General features: G+C 42.1%; 1 long non-coding RNA gene and 1 pseudogene across 1 annotated transcript; both read left to right on the top strand.

Annotated features, from left to right (window-relative positions):
- The first annotated feature begins 3,088 nt into the window (after positions 1 to 3,088).
- Positions 3,089 to 4,074, top strand: LOC150057114 (uncharacterized). The gene is made up of 2 exons (XR_016537133.1): positions 3,089 to 3,727; positions 3,760 to 4,074. It is a non-coding gene; the product is annotated as an uncharacterized LOC150057114 (long non-coding RNA).
- Positions 4,075 to 7,941: 3,867 nt separating this feature from the next.
- LOC150057113 (serine/threonine-protein kinase 31 pseudogene) lies at positions 7,942 to 10,945 on the top strand (annotated as a pseudogene).
- The last annotated feature ends 3,328 nt before the right edge of the window (positions 10,946 to 14,273 follow it).

Raw genomic sequence — 14,273 nt, 5'->3', positions numbered from 1 at the left:
TTCTGCTTCTGTAACCTGCTTCAGCCACCCATAAATATCCCCCTCTCCCCAGCCTAGGCGCGCAAGTCTCCTAGGAGACCTTGTTGCCCCGGGCGCCCGTGTTCCCAAGTAAACCTCTTGCTGTTTGCATCCGACTGTGTGGACTCGCTGTTCCTTGGGAAGGGGGCTCCGTCTGGAAGACGTCCCGCTGAGTCGGGAGTCTAACATTTGGAGGCCCCAGCGAGATAGGAGACCCCCCCCCAGGGACCACCGACCCACCTCCGGGAGGTAAGCTGGCCAGCAAATTTTTGTTGTTTTCTGTATGTCTTGTCTTACGTTAAGAGTATTTCTGGAATCTGTGACTCGGCCGTGTCAATCTGTATCTGGCTTGTCTTATGTTAAGAGTATTTCTGGAATCTGTGATTCGGCCGTCTGTATCTGGTGGACCCGTGGAGGAGCTGACGAGCTCGTACTCCCGACCGCAGCCCCTGGGAGACGTCCCGGAGGCATCTGGGGTCAGATTTCTGACCCGTCCGGTTTCCCCTTTTGGGGCTTCGCCTCAGTCTGAGGACTCTTCAGTCCAATTGATAAGGGAAACGTCTGGGTTTCTTCCAAACACCAGTTTACTTTCGGTTTTGGAAAGAAGCCGTATTGTGAAGTTTTTTTGTCTGTTGTGTATTTTTGTTTCTTGTGTTAATGGTGACGGGACTGGGACTGACTATTAATATGGGACAGTCTGTGACTGGTGCCATGTATGCCATCAAAATTTGGGGTACTTAAAGGTCTCTGCTTCTGTCTTGTTTTGTGAGATGTTTTTTTTTGTTGTCTAGTTTTGTTTTCAAAATTGGTACCAGTCTTAAATATGGATCCTTGCAATTTTTGTGTGTGTATTCTGGGCAGTTGTAACAAGCCCTAGAAAAATAAATCACTGCTAAGTTGCCTTGTAAAAAGTTTTGTTTTGAACCTGGCTCTCACCTGCAAGAGTAAAATTGGCAAAGCTCTCTTGACACAAACTTCCGGAAAATGAACGGCCGATATTAATTTTGCGCGCTTCAAGGTCTTTAAGTATGAATGTGTGAATAAGTAAGTGAACATGTTCAAGATTAAATTGTCAGCATGCTGTATAAAACAATGGATAAATTTATACTTGAAACAAAAAGGCAATTGGGTAAATCTAAGTCTAAACTTCAAGAAAATTATTAGGTTAAAATGTTTTACAATGTCTCAAAGGGTTATTGCATTATTTTAAAGAGAAACTGGTAAAAAGTATTTTTCTAAAGTAGAAAAAGTATTTTCTAAATGAAATTTGCATTAATAATTTGATATTGAAATGCACAGAGCTGTTTACATTGTGAACATTGTATCCTGTTTAACCCAGAGGTATTAGGGAATTTAGAATCTATTTCCTTAAATTAAAATTTGGAGATAAATATTAGGAATTAAAATGTAAAGTTATTTATTTCAGAGACCTTACCTATTTTTCAAAACTGTCTAGGTAATCAAATGCTAAGAGAAAGGATGGGAAAACTTAGGATAGTCCTATGTGACCATCTTGGGGGGTGAGAGGTGGACTGGCAAAGGTGCAGCCTTGGGTAAGCTGGAGTGAAGGCTGTTCACTTAACTTGGTCAGGTGAACTGAAATCCACATCTTCGCTCTTTTTCTTTGCAGACTGACATTGAAAATCAGATGGTAAAATCTGGGTAATATGATTAGTATTTTAAAAGGAATAAATATTTAAAAATTTATCTCTGTATAATTTGGGTTCATGCTACTGCACTACAATTGGATGCATTCTAGAAAAAGAAGGAAACTAAGTCCAGATTTAGACTTTTGGTGCACTGATGATGTTTACAGTTCTTGCATTGAGGAAAAACTTATTTGAGTTTAAACTGTTGCTGGAGTTTTGAAACCTGGAAACAAAGGGAGTTCCTTGAGCCCTTAAAGATTTTTCAAATGCAAATAAAGGCTAAAGTGTTAATTGTTTAAGCAAATATCAGTAAAACTTTTAAAGAATATTGGAAATGGGTTTCTGAACAAAGTTTGAAATTGAAATTATCCTAAATGTTTGTTTAAACAAGAAAAATTAGGACTACCAAAATGGTTGCTTAATTGCTATTTCAGCTTATTCTTGCAAGTTACTCTATAGCAATCTGCAGCAGGTCCATGGAGAAGGACAGCAGATCCTCATTCAGATGTAAATTTGGCCCTCACCAAGTTCCAGGTAGGGTCATGCTTAGAGACTATTTCTGAGTTGACCACCTTGTTGCTTCTAATTGGAGTAAAGTGGCCTTTGTAGGACTCACTGATCTGAAAGCCGCAGTTTTGAGCCAGCCCGGGCAAAGCAAAGTCCCTGTGAGACTGTGGTGTCTAATCTGTCAGAGTGCTATTGAGAGTTGCTTTGGAGCTCGAAGTGGCAGAGTGCTAGCTCTGAGCTGAAAAGCTGGGGGACAGCACTCAAGCACCAGGCCCGGGACTCACAGTGGCAGAGTGCAAGCCTTGAGCTGCAGAGCTGAGGAGCGGCACTCAGGCCCTGAGTTTTGGACTTAAAAGTGGCAGGGTGCTAGCCTTGAGCTGGAGAGCTGAGAGACAGCACCCAGACCCTGAGTTCAAGTCTAGAAACCAACAAAGTGAAATGCCAATGGGACATTTATTCCTGTGTGGAGAGACACTACTGGGACAATGAAGCATCCAGATGCAGTAAGCCACAGCTTGGATGGCAGAGGTGGTGTCAGATCCTAGAGTCATTTGTGCTTGGCCATTCAAAATTAATCAGAGCCGGGAGGTCATAGAATAGTTTGTAAGCATGCCTTATTAATGCCCATGCCTTTCATACCTGGGCAGGAACTTGTCAATCATCTGTGATAGAGGATGGTTTAAAATCCTAACTGAGTGAAGTTTGATTTGACACCAGCCACAAATTCAGGGTGGATGTGACGCTTGCGTCCCTATTATCTGTTTAGATCTGGCAACTGAAGCATAGAGTGCAGGGATTAAGTTCCCCAGAAAATCAGGAAAATGCCTTTGCAAATGGGTGCTAAGTAAGCTACACTGTTGTAGCCAAAGAAAAAGTTTGTGCAGTTGTTAAATGCTTTACAGGACCTCCAATTTGGAGTAGAATTGTCTTAGTAAAATAGGTTAAGTTTTCAGGGTCCCTGGCTAGGTATAGAGACAACGCCCCTGAGTCAGCCTGAAGAAGTTATAGAAGATGGATCGTCGCCCATCAGTCCTCTTTAGATAAAGGGACCAAAAAGTTGTTTCTTAAAAATTAAGACAGCATAAGTTAGAGGCATGGAAAAAAAATAGTAGTAACAAATGTGCAAGAGTGGAGACTGCACTTGTGGGGAACGGCTACAGTTTCGAGTCTTCTGTGCCTGTCTAGAGAGTGCTAAGCCTTGTTCAATCTGGTTACTAAAAGTTGCCACCCTGGTATTACTTTGGATTCTCAATCCTATACTGTCTTAAAAACCAACGGGTGCCAGCCTGCAAAAATGAGTGTGCTCGGGTAAAGCAACTAGAAAAGCATTGGGAGAATTCACCAGTCAGGCCTTAGGTTAAGCTTCTTTAGAAATTTTGCAGGTGACCCAGCAGGAGGTGTGACATTCCATTGGAGCTGCTGTGCTGCCGGATTCAACCACCACCTTACAATTGTTTACTGAGAGGACTGGAACTAAACTCTTGGTGATGGGACCCGACCTGATTTGACAGACCACCCCCTTCAGGATGCTGAGCTCACCTGGTTCACGGATGGCAGTAGCCTTCTGGAAAATGGAGAACGGAAGGCAGGGGCAGCTGTTACCACTGAGACTGAGGTAATTTGGGCTGGAGGGCTGCCCCCTGGAACATCGGCCCAGAAAGCGGAACTTATTGCCCTAACCAAGGCCCTCCAAATGGCAGAAGGTAAGAGACTTAATGCCTACACTGATAGTCGATATGCCTTTGCTACTGCTCACATACATGGAGAAATTTATAAAAGAAGAGGCCTATTGACCTCAGAGGGAAAAGACATTAAAAATAAGGCAGAAATTGTAGCCCTGTTGGCTGCAATATTTTTACCAAAAAGACTGAGCATTATACATTGCCTGGGCCACCAAAAAGGGGAGTCAATGGAAGCACGAGGCAATCATCTGGCAGACCGAGCGGCTCGGGAAGCTGCACTTCAGAGAACACCAAGAGTGCCGGCCCTCCCAATAATAGAGAAGCCTCACCATAGTCTTCCCCCACTCCCATACACTCCAGAGGATATTGAGTGTAATAAGAAAATGGGGGCGGCCTATGACTCCAAACAAGGACAATGGACTTTTGATGGAAAAACAGTTTGGCCCAAAAAGTGGACTTTTAAAATGAAGACTCTCATAGAGCGGCAGGAAAACTTTGGCCACTTCTTGGGAAAGGAGGAGGCTTTGCAACAAGTGGCTGCCCAGTGCCCAGCGTGTGCTAGGGTGAATGCAGGACAGACTAAAATTGGACTTGGAACTAGAGTGAGAGGACACCGCCCAGGTGTTCATTGGGAAATTGACTTTACAGAAATTAAACCTGGACAATATGGCTACAAATATCTTCTAGTATTCATAAAAGCGGCTACCACCGGCAACTCTGCCGATCAGACACCAGAATGGAAACTGCAACGCACTCCAAATCCTTTAAAAATAAGACTTTCTTGGTTGTAAAAATCTCTAACATCCTTGTCTGAAGTACTTTTCTTAAAGGATGGTGATTTGTGTGCTGCTTTGAAAGAGGAATGCTGTTTTTACGCAGACCAGACAGGAATTGTCCGAGAAACTATGAGCAAACTTAGAGAAAGGCTATCAGAAAGAGAGAAAGAATCCCGCTCTCAGCAAGGATGGTTTGAAAACTGGTTTAATCAATCCCCCTGGTTTGCAACTCTGTTATCCACTATAGCAGGACCACTCATTATGCTCATTCTAATTCTCACTTTGGGTCCCTGTATTCTAAATAGACTAGTCCAATTTGTAAAAGATCGATTGACTGTAGTACAAGCATTAGTGCTCACTCAACAGTATCAGCAACTTAAGGAAAGAGAGACCACTCTCACTGAATGAAAGATTCCATTCAAGGAACCAGAAGAAAATGGGGGATGAGAAATATGAAATCTCCCCATAATGTAATAGTAACTAATAGTAACCATCACCCTCACAACACAAACATCTTCCAATGTACTTGATTATAGGAGTGATAAATCCAAAATCTTAAGAGAATAGAAGAATGGCCTTTGGAATAGTGCAAGTAGCTGCAGTTTATACAATGGGCTGAAAAACAGCCAACAGGATGTGCAGTTTGAGTTGGTTCGAGTCAGTAAAACTGTATACCTTATGAACCTGAATAAGAGGAGTAAATTCCAGGAATAAGACAATAAAACATGGCCAGAAACAAGACATGCAGTCAACTGCCTGTTTAACCAAGTGGAAAATCCAATAAACCCCTAGCTGAGTCTTACCTAATGTGATTATAATCAATCATTACCCTGTAACTATGCTTCTGCTTCTGTAACCTGCTTCAGCCACCCATAAATATCCCCCTCTCCCCAGCCTAGGCGCGCAAGTCTCCTAGGAGACCTTGTTGCCCCGGGCGCCCGTGTTCCCAAGTAAACCTCTTGCTGTTTGCATCCGACTGTGTGGACTCGCTGTTCCTTGGGAAGGGGGCTCCGTCTGGAAGACGTCCCGCTGAGTCGGGGGTCTAACAATCTGCACACACAGCAAGCAAACATGGAAAAAAATCTAGCAATCATGCTCTATGGTCTATCTACGAGCATGGAAGAAACAAATCAACCAATGCAAAGAAACTTCCTGGTCAGCAAGTACTGACTCATTGGTGAGTTCCCAGGTGCCATCTTACAATCTTACTTTCTCAGGAGGCTGAAAGCAATGTCTCCAACACAAAGCCAGAAGTGGAGCTGTGGCTCAAATGGTAGAGTGCCAGCCTTGAGCAAGAAGAAACATTGCCTTTACTTTCAGTTCATAGCTCAACTCTGCACCCTGTGCTCTGTTAATAAAAACTATATGAGCTTGAAAGGAAATCTCCACCATATGTTGTACCATGTCTCATTTTGCCGCAGTGACCATTTAGAAAATGTAGTCTTACAAGAAATCTTTTGTAAGCGGGGCGTGGTGGCTCACGCTTGTAATCCTAGCTACTCAGGAGGCTGAGATCTAAGGATCAAGGTTTAAAGTCAGCCCAGGCACAAAAGAACCCAAGACTCTTATCTCGAATAAAACTCTAGAAAACGGGAAGTGGGGCTTGGCTCAAGGGTAGGCCGATAGCCTTGAGCTAAAGAGCTCAGGAACAAGCCCCATGACCCACCAAAAAAAAAAAAAAGAAAGAAAGATTATGTAAAGTAGCAACATAATTTCAATGGAATTATAAAGAGGTCAATTAATCTTTTGGGATGTCTCCCAAAATTAAACTCAACACATTCACAGTAAGAATTTCAAGTGGTTTTATTTTTTTCATTTTCTTTTCCTTTCTTCCTCCTTTCTCCCCTTCTCTCCCTCCCCCCTCTTTCTCATAGAAAAAAAGATGACATGACTGAAGACTCTGCGAATCTAAAATGAATGTATCATAAGAGACTGCCATTTTGTTTTTGTGTTGGCCCTGGGGCTTGAACTCAGTGCTTCACTCTTGCTTGGCTTTTCTACTCACAGCTGGCACTCTTAACACTTGAGCCTTACTTCCAGTCTGACATTCTGCTTGTTAATTGAAGATAGAATTGTGGAGACCCTCAGACCCAACCCCTTCAGTAAACCCAGAGGCTGCACAAACAGGAACTTCTGAACCCTAGTCAGCCATTGTTCACACAGGTGTCCATAAGCTCCAGGAACTACAGTTGAATGGGACCTAGCTGAGAACTTTCCATCACTTTCCACCAGCCTGGGAAGCTCCCTAATTCCTATCTTATCTCACTCAACCACCTGATGGGTGTGATTTTTGCCTTTAAAAAGGCTGTGTAAACCCTGATCAACAACTCCTCCCAGCCTCCCTGCTGAGTGCCTGTTGTCGAGTTCCCTGCCTGGCTTGTATCCCACAATAAACCTTGCTTTTGCATTTCAGATGCCTCTATCTCAGTGGTCTTCTTTGGGGGAACCCCTCCTCTGGGCACAACATTTGGGGGCTCGTCCGGGATCCCCTAGGAACCCCACCAGGACCCTCTGAGGCCCAAAAGGTTTGTTTCTTAGGGACTGGTAAGAGCACTCGCTGTTTGTGTCTGTGTTGTTGCTGTTTTCACTTCCACTTTGTAGTGGTCGATCAGTTGCATTTGTATCTGGCAGGCTCTCACTGGGATAGCTGTGTTAGGACAGTGATCCTGGAGGGAACGGGAGACGTCCCGATCCACACTCTGAGCAAAAGGTCCAATTTAGACCCCAAGCCATCTGGGGGCACCAGAAGGGTGTCTGTCGGGGCAAAGGGTCTTTGGACTCCAAGCCGTCTGGGGGCACCAAAGAGGTGTCCATCTGGTTTGACACACTGAATGGAGTGTGTTTGGGCAGCTTCCGAGTGAGAGTAAGGGGGTGCCATTTGGTCCCGGGAACTTTCTGTGAACTTCGTCTCTTTGAATTTGTTGGTTGTTACCTGTTGTGTGTTTGTCTTCAGTCTACTGAGGTGTTACTAAGTCTTGTAAGAAATGAAAAACTCTTGCCCCCCTGATAGCAGTTTTTGCAGGTAGGATGGCCTTGGCCAGCTGGCTGCCAGAGAATGTAAGTCTCCACAGGGAGGCACCCCCTGAGAGTTTTCAGGGCCCCAGGTGTCTTCCTCACTGAGTGCTGCCAGGCATGCAATCAAAATTTGGGGTTACTTAAAGGTCTCTGCTTCTGTTTTGTTAAGTGTATTTTATTTTGTCTGGTTTTTTGAAACTGGTACCAGTCCTAAATATGGATTCTTGTTTTTGTGTGTTTGTCACTAAACATTTGAAAAAGCTTCAGCCCCCCGGAGTAGGTCTTGAGCCTAGTATGGCTTCTCCCACTCACCTGCAATTGAGGTAAGCAAGGCAGCTGCAAGCCTAGTCTAGCTTCCTTTTTCCTAACAACCTGGCTGAAGTAACAATCTGGAGACAATTGATGGCAGGACATAGGCATCAGTCTTGGTTTCCCAGGTTTAAATTTGGTCCTGTAAACTATCATGAGAGATGGCCTAGTCAAAATTGGGAAAATGACTATAAAGTCATGCTCAAGGTGGGCTAGATTTGGTGCTGGCAGACTCCCACCAAATAATAATTTCAACTAAATTACCTTGTAAAAAGTTTTGTTTTGAACCTGGTTCTCACCTGCAAGAATAAAATTGGCAAAGCTCTCTTGACACAAACTTCCGGAAAATGTACAGCTGATATTTTGCGCGCTTTAAGATCTATGAGTATGAATGTGTGTGTAAATGGGTATGAGTGAACATGTTCAAGGTTAAATTGTTAGCATGCTATCTAAAGTAATGGATGAATTTATAATTGAAATGCAAAGGAAACTGGGTAGCCCAGAGGCATTAGGGAATTTGGAATTTATTTCCTTGAGTTTAAGTTTTAGAAATTTAAATGTGAAATTGTTTATCAATGTCAGAAACTTTGTTTTTTAAAACTTTTGGTAATCAAATGCTAAGAGAAAGGACGGGAAATTGGGGAAAGGTTTATCTCTTTATGATTTGGTTTCGTGCTACTGGGTTACAGTTGGATGTATTTTAGAAAAAAAAGGCAGGGGAACTAAGTCTAGACTTTTGGTGCACTGACGATGTTTGTAGTTCTTGCATTAAGGAAAAACTCATTTGAGTTTAAACTATTGTTGGAGTTCTAGGCAGTAATCTAAACTGCAGGAAAAAAAATGCCTCTTCTAAAAGGAGGCCTCAAGGCAAAGGGAGTGTCCTGAGCCCTTAAAGGTTTTTCAAATACAAATAAAGGCTAAAATGTTAAATGTTTAAGCAAATATCAGCAAAAGTTTTTTTTAAAAAACATTAAAAATGGGTTTCTGAACAAAATTTGAAATTGAAGTTGTCCCAAATGTTTGTTTCAAAGAGAGAAAAAAGGAAAATTAGGACTACCAAAATTATTGCTTAATTGCTATTTCAGCTTGCTCTTGTAAGTTTCCTTATAACAATTTCCAGCTGACCCATGCAGAAGGACAGCAAATCCTCATTTAGATGTGATTTTTGGCCCTTGCCAAATTTCAGGTAAGATCATGCTTAGAGACTATTTCTATATTGACCACCTTGTTGCTTCTAATTGGAGTAACATGGCCTTATAAAGGACTCGTTAATTTGAAAGCTGTGGTTTTGAGCCAGCCGGGGCAAAGCAGAGTCACTGTGAGACTGTGGTGTCTAATTTGGCAGCAGAGTGCTAGTGAAAGCAACCTATCAAGATGAAACAGTCATTGCTCAGGTTGAGTATGGTGGTGTGGATATTGAGGAAGAAGTAGCTAAGAAAGGATTTGCAGAAAAAGTCTGTGAGGAAAAGAAATCAGACCCTAGTCATCTTACTCTCAGGAATCTCAAGAATATGATTCCCTTGTGGGGGCACCAATCCAACCAGTCAAACTTCAGCAGGCCAAAGGGGCGTTTAAATGGGAGGCTGCCTCTTGACTTGCAGGATGAGAGTAACTCAGGAAGTCAAGTGACATTTCCAAAGGAAAATTTGGCTGTTGGTAACTTTAATTTAGGATCTAATGTTAGTCTGGAAAAAATTAAGCAGGACCAGAAACTGATTGAAGAGAATGAAAAACTTAAAAATGAGAAAGAAGTTCTACTTGGAAGTTACAAGGTTTTAGAATTGAAAGCTGAACAGAGTGCTCAGGAGCTATGGCAAGAGAAAGCAACTACTATGGATTTGAAAAATCTGGCAGCTAAAGTGGAAATATTGAAAGAAATTAGATGTGTCAACATCAGTTTTGGAAATGACCTTTCAGATGCTATACAAGTGTTGAATGAAGGGTACATTTTATTACTCCAACTTCTTTAACTGAATTAGAAAAAATTGGGGCAGAATATATTTTGATTGCTGAAAGAAATGAAGTGCAACAGAAGCCATACATGACAGTAAATGATTGAAAGTGTGATAAAGGAAAAGTTCACTAGTGTTAGGAATGAAACAGAAGCTTCTCTGCAGCATCTTGCAGCATGGTTCCAGAGCATTCTAAAGGTTTTTGATCTTTCTTTGGAAAAATCACTGACTTCTCAAGACAAAATTAATGACATCTTAGAAAAGACTGAGTCGTGTGTTTGCAAAGAGCTGGCGTTATCTCTAATTGAACAATTGAAGATCTGTTTAGAGGAAAGGCTCATTGTCACACTACAAGTATAAGGATAGTGTTGAGTTTAAATGTCAGATTATTGAATGTTTAAGTAAGAAACCCAGTGTGGATCACTTGCTATCCATTAAGAAGACGCTAAAAGGCTTGAAAGCTCAATTGAGATGGAAATTGGTGGAAGAGAATAATTTAGAATTACTAAAATACATGGATTCTGGTGGTCTTCTTACTACAAGCCTGGAACGAGATCTTCTTGATGGTGAGCCCATGAAGGTACTTAGTAGCAAGCTCCCTGTGGTATGCTCTCAAGTCAATGGGAAGCCAGTTACAGAAGTTAAGGTGATTCAGAGAGCAGCCACTTATCACAGAACTTAGAGAAACTAAAGAGGAGTCTGGGTTACTGCCATTGATATTCCTGTTTTTGTGTAAGTCTGATCCAATGGCTTATGTGATGGTTCCTTATTATCCTAAAGCAAATCTGAGTGCAGTTCACGCCAGTAGGCCTTTAACTTCAGAAGAAGCTTTTGAAGTCATGAAAGGTATTGTCCAGGGCTTGTATACGTCACACAAGGCTGGCATAATTCATGGACTTCATCAGAACAATGTATTTGCTTTAAATTGTGAACAAGGAATTGTTGGGGATTTTGACTTCACCAAATCTGTGTGTCAACGAGCCTCAGTGAACTCGTGTGGGTACCAGAATGAGACACTACTAGGACAAAAGAAATAAAGCATCCAGATGCAGTAAGCCACTGCTTGGATGGCAGAGATAGTGTCAGATCCTAGAGTCACTTGTGCTTGGCCATTCAAAATTAATAGAGCCAGGAGGTCATAGAATAGTTTGTAAGCATGCCTTACTAATGTCCATGTCTACTGGGTAGGAACTTGTCAGTCATCTGTAATAGTGGGTAGTTTATAATCCTGAACCCCATGTTTGCTCAAAGCTCTAGCTGATTATGCCAGGTGTCAAAGCAAAAGCCAAGCCTACATCACTGTATCCTTTTCTTACTGTTAGTCTTTTATAGTGCTGAGCCATTCTATAGTTCTTTTAGGCTCTTAAGCTCATATTTATGTGTACAAGGCACATTCTGTGGAGTTCTTAGGAGACAGGGAGTGGGAGAGATAAGTGTCAAGATCTTGAAGAGAGATAAAAGTTCAGATATCCCAATACCTGTGATATTGTTCTGTCCAATAAGTTTGAATCTCAATAAATCTTTTAATCTCAGATCTTTAGCTTTACTTGAACTCAACTATAGCTACTTCTAGATCTTATTATCTAGAATAGCTATGACTTGTTAAAAAAAAAAGAAAAGAATATGGTGTAGGTAGCTCACAACTACAATACTTGCTACTCAGGTGACTGAAATCTGAGGATCATGGTTCAAAGCCAGTCCAAGGCAGAAAAGTCCATAAGACTCTTATTTCCAAGAAACCAACAAAATAAAAAAGCTGTTAGGGAATTGTGGCTCAAGAAGTAGAATGCTAGGTCTGGGATTTTGGCCTACTTGATAGAGTGCTTGCCTAGCATGCATGAAGACCCGGGTTTGATTCCTTGTTACGACATACATAGAAAAAAAGCCAGAAGTGGTGCTGTAGCTCAAGTGGTAGAGCTCTAGCCTTGAGAAAACCCAATGCCCTGATCCCAAGCCAAGGACTGGCAAAAAAAAAAAAAAAAAAAAAAAGAACGCTAGCCTTGAGTACAAAAAACTCAGACAGCATCCAGGCCCTGAGTTCAAGCCCCAGCATTCACACACACACACACACACACACACACACACACACACACAATCTAATATCCCCTAGTAATACCTGAATCTTTTAATTTTTGTCTCATCTTTCCAGTATATGTCTTCAATATACCAATTCTTCAACATTTTTTCAAAATTTTCAACCTGTTGATCTCCCTATTAACTCCTGCCCACTGGCAATCTTTCATCTACGTTTTCTTCGTACCTATGGAAGATTTAATGATTTGTCACGGAACTGACTTGTAAAACATAGTTTTATTTATTAAATAGTTGTACAAAGGGGTTTCAATTCTAGAAGTCAGGTTACGAGTACAATTATCTTGATGAATGTCACCCTTCCAAATTACTTAGCAAATTTTTACATAATACTGACTATAATATTGAATATAATGAATTGAGTAACTGAATAATTGAATATTGAATTCCCCTTTCTCCCTCTAATCAGAATATGTTTTGGCTTCCTAAGATTAGTTTTATTGAATGGTTTGTTATTAGCTGACAAATATGTTAATTTGTTTATTTGAAATAGGAAAGGGAGGGGAAAAACAAGATGATTAGTCGGGGAGGGAAAGTGAGAGGAAAACATGGGAAGTGGTATCAGTGTTCAAAAACGAATGTACCATTACCTGATGAATGTAACCCACCTATAACATCTATAACCCCTCTATAACTGTAACCCCTCTATACATCACCCAACAATAAAATACAATAAAAAATTATTTTCTGTATATAACTGACTCTGTTCTTTCCAGTTCTACCCCTCCCTTTTTCTTTTCTTCCTATGAAAATAAAATAGCTACCACTACCAAATCCCCTCTCCCAAAACAAAAAAACAATGCAAAAAACCAAAAGCCTGATATCTTCACCTGTAATCCTACCTACTTAGGAGTCTGAGTTCTGAGAACTGAAGTTTGAAGCCAACCCTGTAGACCAAACCAGTAAGACTCTTATTTTCAATTAACTGCAAAGGGTTGGAAGTGGAACTGTGGTACTAATGGTAGAGCACCACTGATTGAACAAATAAGTAAGAGGAAGAGGCCTAGTTCCAGCAACACACACACACACACACACACACACACACACACACACACTACCCACATACATTCTCCACACAAATACATTAATAATTTAAATAGCCACCCTATTTTCATCATTCATCATTCCTTCCACACAAATACAAACTCTGCCTCCTTTCAGACCTATTCTTTAGGAAATAATAAAGTCATAGGAAATAATAAAAGCATACAAGTGAAAACATCAAGGCTACTAGTTTCATAGCCATATAGAAATCATTATTTTCAGCCACTTCATTCTGCATTTAGTAAGTACCCAAATACCATGTATTAGGTATATAATTTGTACAAAACCACAGAAAGTTTTGTGGCTCTGGATCTTACATCACCTCATGGTCTATGTAAACAACCAAATGTCTCATACTACACAGAACTAATTCTGTATTGTCCTCAACTTGTGTTCCCCTAGTTAGCGAGCTGGAAGCCATCAGATGAGGACTTTTCATCATCAAGCCTTCAATGAGACTTGGGTTACAGCCCTTTTCTCCCTCCCTTTTACTTTGAAAGAGATGATCTCCCTGGGAGATTGACATAGTCCTTGCCTTCATTCCAGCAGTTTTACGTTGTGGTACCTTTTGTTTTTGTAGGACCTCTGCTTCGGGTGAGATTTGTGTGAATGAGTTCTGGGAGGGATTCTGGGAGTTCACCCTGGGGTAGGGCCAGTATCATGGATGGGACCTAAGCAAGTGTATGTCTGTCAATGTCTGGGGTGAGGCCTATGCTGAAAGCAGCTTGGGGGTGACTCTATGCTGGGGATAGGCAATATCCTGGCCCTGGCCCACTGGTGTGGTTGGGCCTACCCGGGAGCAAGGATAGAGGTGTTAAAGGTGTGCTGGGGAAGGCCTTCTGCTGGAGCAGGCCTGTGCTGAGGGCGGGCCTATACTGGAGGCGGGACCTATGATGGGTGTTGACCTATGCTGGGGGCGGCAGGCCCGTGCTGAGGGCGGGCCTATACTGGAGGTGGGACCTATGATAGGTGTTGACCTATGCTGGGGGCGGCAGGCCCGTGCTGAGGGCGGGCCCTAAGGTACCACCAGCCTATGCTGGGGGTGTGCAGGAGCCCAGGGGAGGGACCTATGTCAGGATCCGCCCAAGAAGGGGCGGGTCCTAAGCCAGGGCGGCACTTACGCTGTGGCGCTGCCTGAGGGATGGTTTGCGCAGGCGTTTAATGGTGGTTTCCTTCAACTTCCCTCGAGGTAACTGAATTCTGTCTCCATCGCTTTGCTGGGGCAAGAGT

The sequence above is a fragment of the Megascapheus bottae genome, chromosome 11 (genome assembly GCF_031878675.1).
Source record: "Megascapheus bottae isolate mThoBot1 chromosome 11, mThoBot2.hap1, whole genome shotgun sequence".
NCBI lineage: Eukaryota > Metazoa > Chordata > Mammalia > Rodentia > Geomyidae > Megascapheus > Megascapheus bottae.
This window is presented reverse-complemented; position numbering and strand designations above follow the sequence as displayed.